Here is a 16325-nt window from a genome sequence, read left to right on the forward strand (position 1 = left end):
GCTGTCCTGGTATCTGTATGGACATTGTCTAGAACCAGCCATTGAATATAAACATCTTGAAGTCTTATTAGATAGCAGAGACTCGTACAAACCTCCGATGGAGGCCCAGCGCCGAAAAGGCACCACAACTTCACTAGCGATGAAGCCCCTAAAGAAAGCCCTTCCAGGCCTAACCTTATATCCACTACTTTTGGTTAACCAGGCCAAGCTACATCCAATGTTGACTTATGGAAGCAAATCAATGCAAGGAAGAGATGCAAGTGCTTTTGACAAAAACATCATCAGTACCTACAGAGCGATCTTCCACCTCCCGACCTATGCGTCTCCTTTCCAAATTTGTCTAGAATTTGGCCTACAGAAGCAGACAGTGGCTAGGAGGGCGGTGTACATAAAAAGCTGGCACAAGATTAGAGAATTGCTTTAATCAAATGTGGACTAAGACACTTGTAACTACGTTACACATAGTTGTATAGATAGCCCTCTTAAACGCTATGTTTTTTCGTGTGCGGTTTATTTTGGTTCTCCGCCCCACATAGACGTTATGGCATTTATCATCGGGTGATCTATTGTGCTATATGCCAGCCTCAAGCCTGAGGTCAACTCTGGAGTAGCGTAGTAGTGTCCAGAGAAAAGTAACGCCACGTAAAGAGGTTTTATTTAAAAGACAAACCTATATCCACAATCAATTATTTTATTCTAATAGGATATGGTATGTTATTAAAATACACTTTCGGGTATACAGATGGACTGTGCTACTGGGTCCTTGTATATCACAAGATTAGAGAAGCCTAGCCAGGATCACTAAATTAAGGTGGTTATCGTGTAGTAGAAAAATGTTTATCTAAGGAGGCTTCATCTTGTCATGCTCATAGTAGCACTCTAAGTGCTTTTCTTATATGCCTCACTTCTACGAGGTAGCAACCAATATTTAAACGCATCTCTTTACTGCAATCAGCTCTTAGGATCCTATATGCTTCAACGTAATGTCTTGTGCCTAAAGCAGAGCATATCGGCCTTATCCAGGATCACCTGGGCTTAGCATATGCTGGGTAAAAGAAAAGTAAATGTGCTACACCCTCAGTCCCACGAGCACAGTGGACAAATCTGTTATTGTTTGTCTGGCGGAGTCCCACTTAAACAGCAGTCACTTACAAGTAGAGTTCAAGTCGAAGATTAATTAGCCAGGTGCGCACGAGTGGTGGAATAAAAGCATCCATGAATAATTCTAGTGCAGGGAAAGGTTTGAACATCAAAAAGCCCTCGGTCAAACCACCAGTCTTTGCATTGCGATGGTGGGACTCACCTGTTAAGGCCAAGTATTTTTCTTCAACATTTGCCTTGAAATTAACATTAATCTAAGATGAATTTAACCAGAGCACACTGAGGTTTAGCAGATTCCAATGGGTTTTTATTAAATTAACCTGTGGTATGGTGGTACTATTCCTTAAAGATAAGACTTCCTCAAAGGCAGACCTGTATTTAACCACTTCGGGGGTGGAGCATAATCTACCCTGTTAGAAACGGGACCCCTGGCTGGCCAAGGCTTGCGCCAAGGTCAGTCAGGGATCACCATTTCTAAGGTCAGGGCAAGGGAGTCACACACCAAGATAACCCCCGCTCACCCTCTAGGTAACGTGGCGCGAGCAGCAAGGCTAATCTCAGAGGCGATGTGTAAAGCGTTTGCGCGCGCACCCCAGCGACAACAACCAAAGGCCCACCACAAAGGAAACTCCACACAAGGTTATATCAAAAATAGCCTTTGTATTATAATAATAAAAACACATTAGATAACACACACACTTTACAATGTGCCAACAGGCACGGGCAAGATTGACAAGGGATTATGTACAGGACAGGGCCACCTGGACCACTGTCAGGGGTATGCACTTTTTAGAACATAAACATAATGAATGTAGCACACAAACTAGTTATATGTAGCATACAACCAGTAACTACTGGTAAAGGGAAAATACCTCCTACGCCACCCTAAACACTGTAGGGAAATCACGCAGGGAACTAGGACCTTATCATCAGGACCTATGGAAGGAAAACCTATCACCTAAGCAAGTCACATTTAGCAAAGGGAAGGAAACCTAAAATAATCACCTAGGCAAGTAACATTTAGCAAAGGCAATAAAACATCAACATTCCTCTAAGCAGGTCACTTTTAGCAAAGGGAAATAAAAGCACAAGGCATTACCTAAGCAGGTCCCTTTTAGCAAAGGTATTAACAAACAAGGGCACATGAAACATTAAAACACATTCAGAGGTGCAGGTAGAACATTTGCGCAGAAATCAAATAAGCAGGAATCATAAATTGCGCAGGGTGCACATGGCACAACATTAGAAATGTCCCTCAGGCCAACTGGCCTCGCAAGGGGCTGGAATGCCCTGAGTCTCAAAGTCAGGGAAGCTGCGCAGGCAGCACAGCAGACAAACCTAAACGTAGCAACTTGTCCACTAAGTGCTGGACAGTTGTAAATAGCAGGTAGGCAAACGTGGGAGCCGCGTGGGCTCAAGAACACAGTGGGGAGACACAGTGTGGGAGTCTCGGGGCTACAACCAACTAGCTACCTGTGTCCCCCTAGAGCCTCTCAGGGCTCGCAAGGCAAATAGGCAAATAGAGCTTCGGCGCTCTCAAAATAATGACAATGCCCCGGAGCCTCTAAGGGCTCGAAGAATAGAATGGCCCCTCAGAGCCTCGTGGCTCTAAAAACGAATGCTGCCCACGTTGGAGCGGCCCGCTGCCAACCGGGGCCGCTCAGAGAACAAAGGTATGCCGCTTTGAAGCCCTCGTGGCTTCACTCCATCAATGGGCGCGAGATCGCGCTACCGGGGGGAGAGGGGGCGGACACCGACAATGTGTCCCGGCGCCCCTCCCTACTTTCAGGCACTCACCGGGTCTCTGCAGCGGGGGCTCCTCTCTCTCGCCAGGCGCCTCGGGGACACGGCCGGCAGCCCTTCTCCTCGCTGCTCGGCTCCGGGGGCGGGACTTCCGGTTCGCCTCTCCCGGGCCGCGCAGCGATTGGTTGCCGGTCTCAGCACTTCCGGGTCGTCGCGGGCAGTGCGGCGGCTCGTACTAGGCAGGCAGGCGGGCTCTCAGTACCCGAGGAGTGGGCTCCCTCGTGGTAATTTACAAAATCCAAGTACGGGGCAATGCCGGGTGGCACCGGCCTTAAATAAAATATAAAGCGAGGTGGGCACTCGCGAATGTCGCAAATCGGCACAATCAGCCGGGCAGATGCCGGGTGGGCACCGGCTGTACAACGAGCGCTCCCCAGCGCTCGGGGACAAGGCACAGCGCTCTCAAGCGCCAAGGGAAGCGCGCTCGGCGCTTCAAGGAAAATAAAGCGCGCCTAGCGCTATAAATCAAAGTCAGGGCGCCTCCAGGCACAGCAAAGCTCCAGCAGGGTCTGGAGGCAGGCAGAGGGGCAAGGCAGGGCCAGAGCCAGCACACTGGGTCTCCAGGCAGGGAGACAGTCCAAGTGGCGGTCCTCCTGGCCCCAGCAGCAGCAGCAGCCCCCTCTGGCAAGGTCCAAAGCAGAACAGAGAACCACCTCTGTGGGGACACAGCCCCATTTTTATACAGAGAAATCCTTTGTTAGGAGGTGCAGGGTGGGGGGAAACCAGTTGCAGCTGACTTGGGAGTACCCTTGATGGCCCAACCACCCCTTTCATTCACTGGGGAGGCTGGGGTCGTTAGACAAACCACAGGGGGGCGGAGCCAGCATTGTGTGGGGAAAAACCCAGCCCATCCAGGACACAGATCTACTCCTCCCACACATCACTCATGCTGATCTCACACTCACCACCGGGCAGACCCATCCAGACTTCCTGGAGCCTGGCATGCCAGCCAGCTCCAGTCAATCACGCTCCAGTATCCTCACTGCACACATACATCAATGTCCAGAAGTAGCAGTTCCCTTCTAGACACATACAAGCCGCACATACCATTGCGCAGCATTCATTCTCACGAGTTCATACATACTAAACTCGAGCCTGCACTCCCCACACATCAGGAACTACCAGGGCACACACATTCCCCATGCATTCCTATGGGAGGGCAGGCCAGCCATACTACATGCATGCACTTTACTCTGGGACACAGGGAAAAAGTGCGCCAAGACCCAAAAGTCACTACACTGGGTCACAACTAAAGGCAAAAAGATTAGGGGTGAACCTGCCCTAAGGCCCAAGTCCAACACGACCCCCTTCCAGCCAAAACGCAGGGCAGGCCAATCACCACCGTGATGGACTTCCCTGCTTGGGGCGATAAAACACGGACGCGGGCCCACAACTGCAGGGACACCCTCCTGTTTTACGCCACGGTGAACCCCTAGGGTTCCTTCTAAAACTACTGTAGGGACTAACTGGGGTACCCCACTGATACTCTCCAGCTGCCCTCGGCCAGGACCAGGCCCTAGGCCATCCAGGTACCACTGGATCCTGCCTACTCACAAAGTGGGGGGTAGTAACCCCTGGCACATAATAGCCATGCTCCACTCTTCCTGTCTGCAAGACAGGGCTAGACTTCCACTGGTTCTCCAGCCTAGGGTCTACAACCTTAGGTGGACCAGGAGTCTCAGGGAAGGCTCTCCTCCCCTTACCTCTTCTTCTAGGGTTCCTCCTCCTCCTGCGAGGGGTCCCCTCTAAACAACATTCTCCCAACCTAGGGTTTAACCCCTCAGGTGGTACCGGGGTCAGAGGTGGGCTCTCCCACCCTCTGCACCCCCTTCCAGAGTCCTGCTCCCTCCCAACCGGGGCGGTACCTCTGGAAAAAGAACTGGTCAGGACACTGATTACAGGAGTCCCACCCTTCAGGTCAGGCGGATCCTGAACCTGGCCTTCCAACCTCCGGTCTAGAACCTTTGGTGGAACCAATGCCTGGCACTCCAGGACTTCTGGGGACTCACATCCTATCCCCCAATCACTCCTTGTACTGGACTCCTGTACCCTCCCTACTGGAGCGGTACTGCCAGACTCTAGAACCATAGAAGCTCCGCTTACAGATGCTCCAGGTCCTCTACCCACTAGGAGATCTCCCTCAAGTGAACTAACAGGCAAGTCTAGGTTCCCTTCCTGGTGTTCCCTAAAGAAACCATCCAGGCTCTGTGACAGGGCTTCGGGCGTCTGGGGACTCTCGGTCACACACTCACTCCCGCTCCACTGAGACAGGCAGTCAGCCCCTACACCCTTCTCACTAACCAAGGACCTAGCTGGGCTACTCTCACCCTCCTCCACCACACTGGGCTGGAAGACACCTGACCCACTATTGTTGGAATCACTCACTAGTGACTCAAAAGAACCTCTCGCACTGTCCCAGCGCTCTGCTTCCTCTGCAAGATCCCAAGGACAAAAACATTTCAACTTCAGCAGGTGCTGGCGCAATTCCGGACAAACAACACTGAGCAACTTCTCTTTGAGGAACATATTGACTACTCCGTCCACCTCATTGTCAGAGTTAGCCGCCAGCCAATCCCACATTGCATCAGAACAGTCATCCACAAAATACTGCCACTCCTGGTGAGGCAGTCTCCTAAGGTTCCTGAACCTCAACCTATTCTCCTCCTCTGGGGAAACAGGTACCATACTCGGGGAACTGGGAGTGGGACTGTCTACACTAACACTTAAATTGCTGCCACCACTGGACTTCACCCTCCCTGGGGAATCCAGACAATTCCAACTGTGCGCAGGGAAGAGTCTATCCTCTAGGGCTGCTCTCTCACGGATGATGGCCCTTCTCTCCACCTCTATCCTCTCCTGCGCTAAGAGTCTTTCGATCTCTAGCTGCGCCATAGCCTGGGCATGCTCTAACATGAGCTGTTCCATCGCTAACTGATGCACCCTTTCTTTCTCCCTATCTTCCCACTCTTCTGGGGACAGGACAAGGGATGGGGCGCTGGTACTGACACTGGACTCAGCAAGGGACTCCCTACCTATTGGGTCCTCACTATCTGCTGATATCCATCCACTGTCATCATCATACAACTCACATTCTTCAGGGCTCCCAACAGACTCACCATCCTCATGGCATGCGGCCCGGGCCCTATCTCTCTCACTGCGCTCAAGATCCCACTGACCCTTTTGCCATAGGATCAGGCTGCTCCTAAGTTCTGACTGAGTATCTGACTCATCCACCCCTATGTCTCTCTCTTCACAGAATCTGACCAACTCCAACATACTGTATCTAAACAGATCACAGAAATCAAAAGTAGGCTCCATTTTGGCGGACGTTCTCAAGAAGAGTTTGACACAGGGAACCTGGGGGTCTGGGCTAAACAGGAGTATACAATTAACACAATTCAGCAAGATTCCTATCTCAGAGAACTGGCACTCCACTGTCCAGTGTAACACACCACTCATTCACACACACCCTCCCCTCGGACCGGTAAGGCAGTTTCTACCACCCCTGATTTTCTCAACCTGACCACAAGTGACACAGGTACCAAACTCTGGAAGCAGGGCGGGGAACAAATGTACTGGACAGAAATTACAAAATGACACCTTTCAGGAGAAGCAAAACTGAACTTCCCTAAAAAACAATAATCCCCAAAATGTGGTTATCTAAAATTGCAGAGTTTTGAAGTGTGGCCTGTCGCCACTGTGGTACAACGCAAACGCAAGTCCAATCCGCACCGCTAGCCACCAATGTTAGAAACGGGACCCCTGGCTGGCCAAGGCTTGCGCCAAGGTCAGTCAGGGATCACCATTTCTAAGGTCAGGGCAAGGGAGTCACACACCAAGATAACCCCCGCTCACCCTCTAGGTAACGTGGCGCGAGCAGCAAGGCTAATCTCAGAGGCGATGTGTAAAGCGTTTGCGCGCGCACCCCAGCGACAACAACCAAAGGCCCACCACAAAGGAAACTCCACACAAGGTTATATCAAAAATAGCCTTTGTATTATAATAATAAAAACACATTAGATAACACACACACTTTACAATGTGCCAACAGGCACGGGCAAGATTGACAAGGGATTATGTACAGGACAGGGCCACCTGGACCACTGTCAGGGGTATGCACTTTTTAGAACATAAACATAATGAATGTAGCACACAAACTAGTTATATGTAGCATACAACCAGTAACTACTGGTAAAGGGAAAATACCTCCTACGCCACCCTAAACACTGTAGGGAAATCACGCAGGGAACTAGGACCTTATCATCAGGACCTATGGAAGGAAAACCTATCACCTAAGCAAGTCACATTTAGCAAAGGGAAGGAAACCTAAAAAATTCACCTAGGCAAGTAACATTTAGCAAAGGCAATAAAACATCAACATTCCTCTAAGCAGGTCACTTTTAGCAAAGGGAAATAAAAGCACAAGGCATTACCTAAGCAGGTCACTTTTAGCAAAGGTAATAACAAACAAGGGCACATGAAACATTAAAACACATTCAGAGGTGCAGGTAGAACATTTGCGCAGAAATCAAATAAGCAGGAATCATAAATTGCGCAGGGTGCACATGGCACAACATTAGAAATGTCCCTCAGGCCAACTGGCCTCGCAAGGGGCTGGAATGCCCTGAGTCTCAAAGTCAGGGAAGCTGCGCAGGCAGCACAGCACACAAACCTAAACGTAGCAACTTGTCCACTAAGTGCTGGACAGTTGTAAATAGCAGGTAGGCAAACGTGGGAGCCGCGTGGGCTCAAGAACACAGTGGGGAGACACAGTGTGGGAGTCTCAGGGCTACAACCAACTAGCTACCTGTGTCCCCCTAGAGCCTCTCAGGGCTCGCAAGGCAAATAGGCAAATAGAGCTTCGGCGCTCTCAAAATATTGACAATGCCCCAGAGCCTCTCCCAGGGCTCTAACTACGATGTGGGCAATGAGCCTCGCTGGGCTCGTGGAACAACTGCGGCGTGGAGCCTCGGGGGCTCGAAAACAGGAATGCCCGGAGCCTCTCAGGGCTCGAAGAATAGAATGGCCCCTCAGAGCCTCGTGGCTCTAAAAACGAATGCTGCCCACGTTGGAGCGGCCCGCTGCCAACCGGGGCCGCTCAGAGAACAAAGGTATGCCGCTTTGAAGCCCTCGTGGCTTCACTCCATCAATGGGCGCGAGATCGCGCTACCGGGGGGAGAGGGGGCGGACACCGACAATGTGTCCCGGCGCCCCTCCCTACTTTCAGGCACTCACCGGGTCTCTGCAGCGGGGGCTCCTCTCTCTCGCCAGGCGCCTCGGGGATACGGCCGGCAGCCCTTCTCCTCGCTGCTCGACTCCGGGGGCGGGACTTCCGGTTCGCCTCTCCCGGGCCGCGCAGCGATTGGTTGCCGGTCTCAGCACTTCCGGGTCGTCGCGGGCAGCGCGGCGGCTCGTACTAGGCAGGCAGGCGGGCTCTCAGTACCCGAGGAGTGGGCTCCCTCGTCGTAATTTACAAAATCCAAGTACGGGGCAATGCCGGATGGCACCGGCCTTAAATAAAATATAAAGCGAGGTGGGCACTCGCGAATGTCGCAAATCAGCCGGGCAGATGCCGGGTGGGCACCGGCTGTACAACGAGCGCTCCCCAGCGCTCGGGGACAAGGCACAGCGCTCTCAAGCGCCAAGGGAAGCGCGCTCGGCGCTTCAAGGAAAATAAAGCGCGCCTAGCGCTATAAATCAAAGTCAGGGCGCCTCCAGGCACAGCAAAGCTCCAGCAGGGTCTGGAGGCAGGCAGAGGGGCAAGGCAGGGCCAGAGCCAGCACACTGGGTCTCCAGGCAGGGAGACAGTCCAAGTGGCGATCCTCCTGGCCCCAGCAGCAGCAGCAGCCCCCTCTGGCAAGGTCCAAAGCAGAACAGAGAACCACCTCTGTGGGGACACAGCCCCATTTTTATACAGAGAAATCCTTTGTTAGGAGGTGCAGGGTGGGGGGAAACCAGTTGCAGCTGGCTTGGGAGTACCCTTGATGGCCCAACCACCCCTTTCATTCACTGGGGAGGCTGGGGTCGTTAGACAAACCACAGGGGGGCGGAGCCAGCATTGTGTGGGGAAAAACCCAGCCCATCCAGGACACAGATCTACTCCTCCCACACATCACTCATGCTGATCTCACACTCACCACCGGGCAGACCCATCCAGACTTCCTGGAGCCTGGCATGCCAGCCAGTTCCAGCCAATCACGCTCCAGTATCCTCACTGCACACATACATCAATGTCCAGAAGTAGCACTTCCCTTCTAGACACATACAAGCCGCACATACCATTGCGCAGCATTCATTCTCACGAGTTCATACATACTAAACTCGAGCCTGCACTCCCCACACATCAGGAACTACCAGGGCACACACATTCCCCATGCATTCCTATGGGAGGGCAGGCCAGCCATACTACACGCATGCACTTTACTCTGGGACACAGGGAAAAAGTGCGCCAAGACCCAAAAGTCACTACACTGGGTCACAACTAAAGGCAAAAAGATTAGGGGTGAACCTGCCCTAAGGCCCAAGTCCAACATACCCCGATTAGAGTATAAGTCTCAGTTTAACAAGGTCCCTTATTCTTTTAAGCCTAGTGTCAAAGAAAAGGGGGACTGATGAAGTACTTCGTGATAGACAAAACAACGATTAAATATAAAAAAATGTTTAACAGACAGCCCATGATTATTCTCCACTCCACAAAAGTTTACCCGATAAGAGGCTGCTGACTGCACCTTGGCACTGTACATTTCAATGACTGGGTACACAGATTTGGGTGCTGAGGCTTTAAATCGTTTGGTGACTGAGGTTGCACCATGTAACAGAGTAAATCCGGATTTGGAAGATGGACCTTCCATTTTGGTGTTTTATCGAAACTCACCCCAAGCTAGTCAAATTGGTCCACCTGCTAAAGTTCTGCTCCGCACATATAAACCCCCAGTTGAAAGTATTGTGCGGGTTAAGAATCCTAATCTTGGTTTTGGAGGTGTTAACTTCCAGACCTGTAGAGTCGCAATAATTTCCAAAGCTGTTCAATAGATTCTGCAACCCACTGGACGTGCCGAAGAGTAGCACTGTGTCATCCACAAATAAAAAGGAGGTAATGGTGAGCCCCCCAGTTTTGGGCAATCATGAACATATTTTAGTAAGGAATCCACCAGCTCATTGATATACTGGCAGAACAGGGTGGGGGTAAGAATGATTCCTTGTCGCACCCCACGCGCAATGGGTAAACAATCAGATAGCTCTCCCTTGCTCTGCCACCTTACTTGGGCATAGGTCTTATCATGCAATCTGATTAGAGCGTTTAGTAAATTTGAATCATCCCCTATGCTGGTCAGTGATGACCATAGTAGGCTCCTTGGAACCAGGTCAAAAGCGGCCCTCAAATCAACAAAGGCAATATACAAGTGATCTTTCAACAGGGCCACATAATTTCACCATAGGAGATTTAAACGAAGCACCTGATCTATGGTGCTCACTTTCAAGCGGAACTCTGCTTGATATGGGGGAAGAACATTTTTCTCATCCATCCAACCTTGGAGTCTAGATAAAATCTGGCGACAGTAAACCTTTTGCAGGTTATCAATTAAGTTTATGGGCCTTTAATTGCCTGGAGAGGTCCTCTATCCCTTTTTAAAAATAGGAATGGTCTCAGCTGCCAACCAGGATTGAGGTTTGTCTTCACCTTCCAATGTCTTGGTTGAGTGGGCATTAATCTAGGGACCTCATATGTTCGGTTCCTGAATGGAAGAGGTCACCTGGAACTTCATCTTGTCCTGACGTTGTGCCCAGACGCAGAGCATTTATAGCAGTTAAAGTCTCACTCAAGGAGAATCTGTTGAACTCATCTACTCAAGGTGAAGCTAGTTGAGATACAGCATGAGGGAGGACAGGCAAAAAAGGATGGCATATAGGCTGGTGAAGTGATCTACCCACTACTGAGGTTGCTCCATACATTTAATGGGGCTCATAGAAACGGCATCACCATGAGAGAAAATCTGCCAGGAGAGGCGGTTATCTTTATTGTTAAGGGTTTTACTATGGGCTAACCAGCCTGAATGTTTCCACTCCTGTAGTGATGTTTTTATATCTTGTGTGTTGTTGCCTGATAAGGTTACAGTTGCCTGCTTTGATGGAACTTATCACTAACTCCTTGGCATACCAGCACTCACTTGTATACTAGGTAGGGCCTTCATTCTCCCCTACTTAGTCAAGTCAAGTCAAGAGATTTGTATAGCGCGCTACATACCCAGAGGGTCTCAAGGCGCTTGGAGGAGGGTGGGGAATTACTTGTCGAATATCCAAGTTTTAAGTTGCTTTCTGAATGCTAGGTGGTTCTGAGTGAGGCGAAGGTGAGTGGGAAGTGAGTTCCAGGTTTTAGCTGCCAGGTAGGAGAAGGATCTACCTCCCATGGTGGTTTTGTTGATGCGAGGTACAGTAGCAAGGGCTTGGTTGGAGGATCGTAGCTGGCGGGAGGGGGTGTAGAAGGAAAGTCGTGCGTTGAGGCATTCGGGTCCAAGTTCGTAAAGTGTTTTGTGTGCGTGGGTTAGGAGGCGGAAAGTAATCCTCTTATTGACGGGGAGCCAGTGGAGGTTATTCAGGTGACCAGAGATGTGGTCTTTACGCGGGATGTCTAGTATGAGTCTGGCTGAAGCGTTTTGGATGCGTTGGAGTTTTTTCTGGAGTTTTGCGGTGGTACCGGCGTATAGGGTGTTTCCGTAGTCCAGGCGGCTCGTGACCAGTGCGTGGGTGACCGTTTTTCTAGTTTCGGTGGGGATCCAGCGAAATGTTTTTTTGAGCATGCGAAGAATGTTGAAGCAAGATGATGAAACGGCGTTGACTTGTCTGTTCATAGAGAGTGAGGAGTCCAGGATGACGCCCAGGTTCCGTGCGTGGTCCGTCGGGATGGGTGCTTTTCCAAGGGCCTCTGGCCACCAAGAGTCATCCCAGGCGGAGAGGGAGGTACCTAAGATAAGGACTTCAGTTTTGTCTGAGTTCAGTTTCAGACGGCTATGCTTCATCCACTAGGCTACTTCTTTCATTCCTTCATGTAGGTTGGTTTTGGCAGTGTTAGGGTCTCTGGTGAGTGATAGGATCAGTTGAGTGTCATCAGCGTAGGAGATGATGTTGAGGTTGTGTTGGCGTGCGATGGCCGCGAGGGGGCTCATGTATACGTTGAAGAGGGTGGGGCTGAGTGAAGATCCTTGTGGTACGCCGCAGATGACTTCAGTGGCCTCAGACTTGAATGGTGGGAGGCGGACTCTCTGGGTTCTTCCGGTGAGGAACGAGGTGATCCATTCCAGTGCTTTTCCTTGGATTCCGATGTTTCTGAGGCGCTGTAAAAGGGTGTTATGACAGACTGTGTCGAAGGCTGCGGAGAGGTCGAGGAGGATGAGGGCGACTGTGTCTCCATTGTCTAGTAGAGTTCGAATGTCGTCTGTTGCTGCGATGAGGGCGGTCTCGGTGCTGTGTTTGGCTCGGAAGCCGGACTGTGAGGAGTCGAGGGATTTGTTGGTTTCGAGGAAGGCGGCGAGCTGGTTGTTGACAGCTTTCTCGATGACTTTGGCCGGGAATGGAAGGAGCGAGATGGGGCGGTAGTTTTTGAGTTCGGTGGGGTCAGCTGTGGGTTTTTTCAGAAGGGCGCTGAGTTCGGCGTGTTTCCAGCTTTCCGGGAAGGTGGCGGAGTTGAGGGAGCAGTTGATGACGTCTCGGAGGTGTGGTGCTATGATGGAGTCTGCTTTGTTGAAGATGTGGTGAGGGCATGGGTCTGTGGGGGATCCTGAGTGGATGGAGTTCATCAGGCGGATGGTGTCCTCAATGGAGATTGGGTTCCAGTCATTAAGGATGTTCAAGGGGGGTGAAGGTCCTGCAGAAGGTTGGGTGTGTTGGTCTCCGGGTCGGTTGTCGAAGCTGTTGTGGATGTCAGCGATTTTGTTGTGGAAGAATGAAGCTAGGGAGTCGCAGAGGGCTTGAGAGGGGGTGATGTCGTTGGAGTTGGCTGATGGGTTGGTGAATTCTTTGACGATGTTGAATAATTCTTTGCTGTTGTGGGCGTTGTTATCTAGTCGATCTTTGAAAGCGGCTTTCTTGGCAGACCGGATTTGTTGGTGGTGTATGCGGGTGGCGTTTTTGAAGGCGTCCCTGGTGCTGGTGTTTGGGTCTTTTTTCCAGGCCTTCTCGAGGGAGCGACAGAGTTTCTTCGATTTCTTAAGATCATCGTTGAACCAGGAGGCGTTTTTGCTGCCTAGTTTGATTTGACGTTTTTTCAGCGGTGCTAGGTTGTCGGCGCTGTTGGTTAGCCATTGAGTAAGGTTAATGGCTGCTTGGTCGGGGTTAGAGGGGTGGGCAGGGGGGTTTTGAAGAAGCGCTGAGGAGATCTGGTCGATGGTGATTTTGTTCCAGTTTCTTCGTATAGTAGGTTGAGGATGGTTGTGGGTTGTGGTCTTATTGTAGATAAAGTGAACGCAGCTGTGGTCCGTCCAGTGGAGAGCTGTGGTGTGACTGAAGGAGACATGTTTGCTGGAGGTGAAGATAGGGTCGAGTGTGTGACCTGCAATGTGGGTGGGGGTATTAACAAGTTGTTTGAGTCCGAGGTTGGCGAGATTGTCCAGAAGGGCGGTGGTGTTGCTGTCGTTGCCTTTTTCCAGGTGAAAATTGAGGTCTCCCAATAGAATGTAGTCCTCGGAGGGAAGGGCGTGTGGGGTGATAAAGTCAGTGATGTCTTCACTGAATTGTGCACGGGGACCTGGGGGCCTGTAGAGGAGGGTGCCTCTGAGTGTGGTCGTGGGGTCGGTGTGGATCTGGAAGTGAAGGTGTTCGGCGCTAGCGAGGTTGACGTCTGAGCTGGTTGAGATGCGGATGGAGTTCTTATGGACGATAGCGATGCCTCCTCCTGTTTGGCCGGTGCGGTCCTTACGGATGATCTTGTAGCCTTCCGGGATGGCAATGGTGATGTCTGGGGATGATGAGGCGTTCATCCATGTTTCTGTTAGGAAGGCGACGTCCGGGGAGATGGTATCTAGTAGATTCCAGAGGTCGATGGCGTGCCTGTGGACCGAGCGGGTGTTTAGCAGGATGCATTGTAGGTGGTTGGTGTCAGATATCTGTTGTGTGTTCGTGGATGAGGAGTTGTTCTTGGTGCCGTCGAACTTGCAGGAGTTGCAAGAGAAGGGTCCATGGGTGTGTCCAGGAGCGGCTTGGACGCAGTTGGGGGGACGGCCGGGGTTTAGGGCTAAGAGGGTGGTGGCGTCGTATGTAATGCGGGAGGGGTGTGTTGTACGAGGGCCAGGGGGTCTGGCGCTGGGCGCGGTCCAGGCGCGGACGGGCGTAGACGGGCTTACCTTTGGCGCACCTTCGGCGCGACTGGGGCGCGATCGCTTCGCGTGAACGCTGCGCGTAGGTCCTACTGACATAAGTTGGGAAGTGGAGGGGGGCGGAGCGTGGGAGGGGGAGCTGGGAGGCGGTAGCAAAGGGGGAGGGACGGGCTGCAGGCACAACAAAATGGTGGGCTCAAAAACAACAACAGGACGCTATGCGAGGGCAATGCAAATACAAATAAGCAAATGCGAGGACTTAAACAGCAGCGCTATGCACACAGGTCAGCAATAAATATTGTAAAGCCCTGAAATGGTAAACGAGAGTAAGAAGCGCAATGCACGTAGGACCAAATGCCAGCAATGAACTACACGATGCGGAGTGCTACGCTGGGAACTAGGCGCTGAATCAGAAATGAAAATGCCAATCAGAAATGAAAATGCCAGTGGATAGGCAGCGCTACGATACCACAGTAGCACTTGTAGGTCGGGAGGTGGGCAGGAGCAACCGCTTCACGTGGAGTTCAGCTGGTCACAGAGGCTCCTCAGCTGAGTTGTTCCTAGTACTTTGTGGGTGGGAGGGGGAGCTGGGAGGCGGTAGCGAAGGGGGAGGGACGGGCTGCAGGCACAACAAAATGGTGGGCTCAAAAACAACAACAGGACGCTATGCGAGGGCAATGCAAATACAAATAAGCAAATGCAAGGACTTAAACAGCAGCGCTATGCACACAGGTCAGCAATAAATATTGTAAAGCCCTGAAATGGTAAACGAGAGTAAGCAGCGCAATGCACGTAGGACCAAATGCCAGCAATGAACTACACGATGCGGAGCGCTACGCTGGGAACTAGGCGCTGAATCAGAAATGAAAATGCCAATCAGAAATGAAAATGCCAGTGGATAGGCAGCGCTACGATACCACAGTAGCGCTTGTAGGTCGGGAGGTGGGCAGGAGCAACCGCTTCACGTGGAGTTCAGCTGGTCACAGAGGCTCCTCAGCTGAGTTGTTCCTAGTACTTCGTGGGTGGGAGGGGGAGCTGGGAGGCGGTAGCGAAGGGGGAGGGACGGGCTGCAGGCACAACAAAATGGTGGGCTCAAAAACAACAACAGGACGCTATGCGAGGGCAATGCAAATACAAATAAGCAAATGCGAGGACTTAAACAGCAGCGCTATGCACACAGGTCAGCAATAAATATTGTAAAGCCCTGAAATGGTAAACGAGAGTAAGCAGCGCAATGCACGTAGGACCAAATGCCAGCAATGAACTACACGATGTGGAGCGCTACGCTGGGAACTAGGCGCTGAATCAGAAATGAAAATGCCAATCAGAAATGAAAATGCCAGTGGATAGGCAGCGCTACGATACCACAGTAGCGCTTGTAGGTCGGGAGGTGGGCAGGAGCAACCGCTTCACGTGGAGTTCAGCTGGTCACAGAGGCTCCTCAGCTGAGTTGTTCCTAGTACTTCGTGGGTGGGAGGGGGAGCTGGGAGGCGGTAGCGAAGGGGGAGGGACGGGCTGCAGGCACAACAAAATGGTGGGCTCAAAAACAACAACAGGACGCTATGCGAGGGCAATGCAAATACAAATAAGCAAATGCGAGGACTTAAACAGCAGCGCTATGCACACAGGTCAGCAATAAATATTGTAAAGCCCTGAAATGGTAAACGAGAGTAAGCAGCGCAATGCATGTAGGACCAAATGCCAGCAATGAACTACACGATGCGGAGCGCTACGCTGGGAACTAGGCGCTGAATCAGAAATGAAAATGCCAATCAGAAATGAAAATGCCTGTGGATAGGCAGCGCTACGATACCACAGTAGCGCTTGTAGGTCGGGAGGTGGGCAGGAGCAACCGCTTCACGTGGAGTTCAGCTAGTCCTTAGTGCATAGAGAATGTTGGGCATTAAACAGAGCATTATGTAGCTTGCCTAGGGGAATTTCATCAGAAGAGAAATTAGCAAAAGGGTTTCTTATGGTGTTGAATGTCGGGTAAAGTTAAGTGTCTGAGGTTAAAGGCTGATCTTAGACCATTTTACTGCCCTTCTATTGTTTGCAAGAGACAGCGTTGTTGCAAGACGTGAGGTTACTGTTCTCATGGATTTGAACACCTTT

The sequence above is a fragment of the Lissotriton helveticus genome, chromosome 11, assembly GCF_964261635.1.
Source record: "Lissotriton helveticus chromosome 11, aLisHel1.1, whole genome shotgun sequence".
Classification (NCBI taxonomy): Eukaryota; Metazoa; Chordata; class Amphibia; order Caudata; family Salamandridae; genus Lissotriton; species Lissotriton helveticus.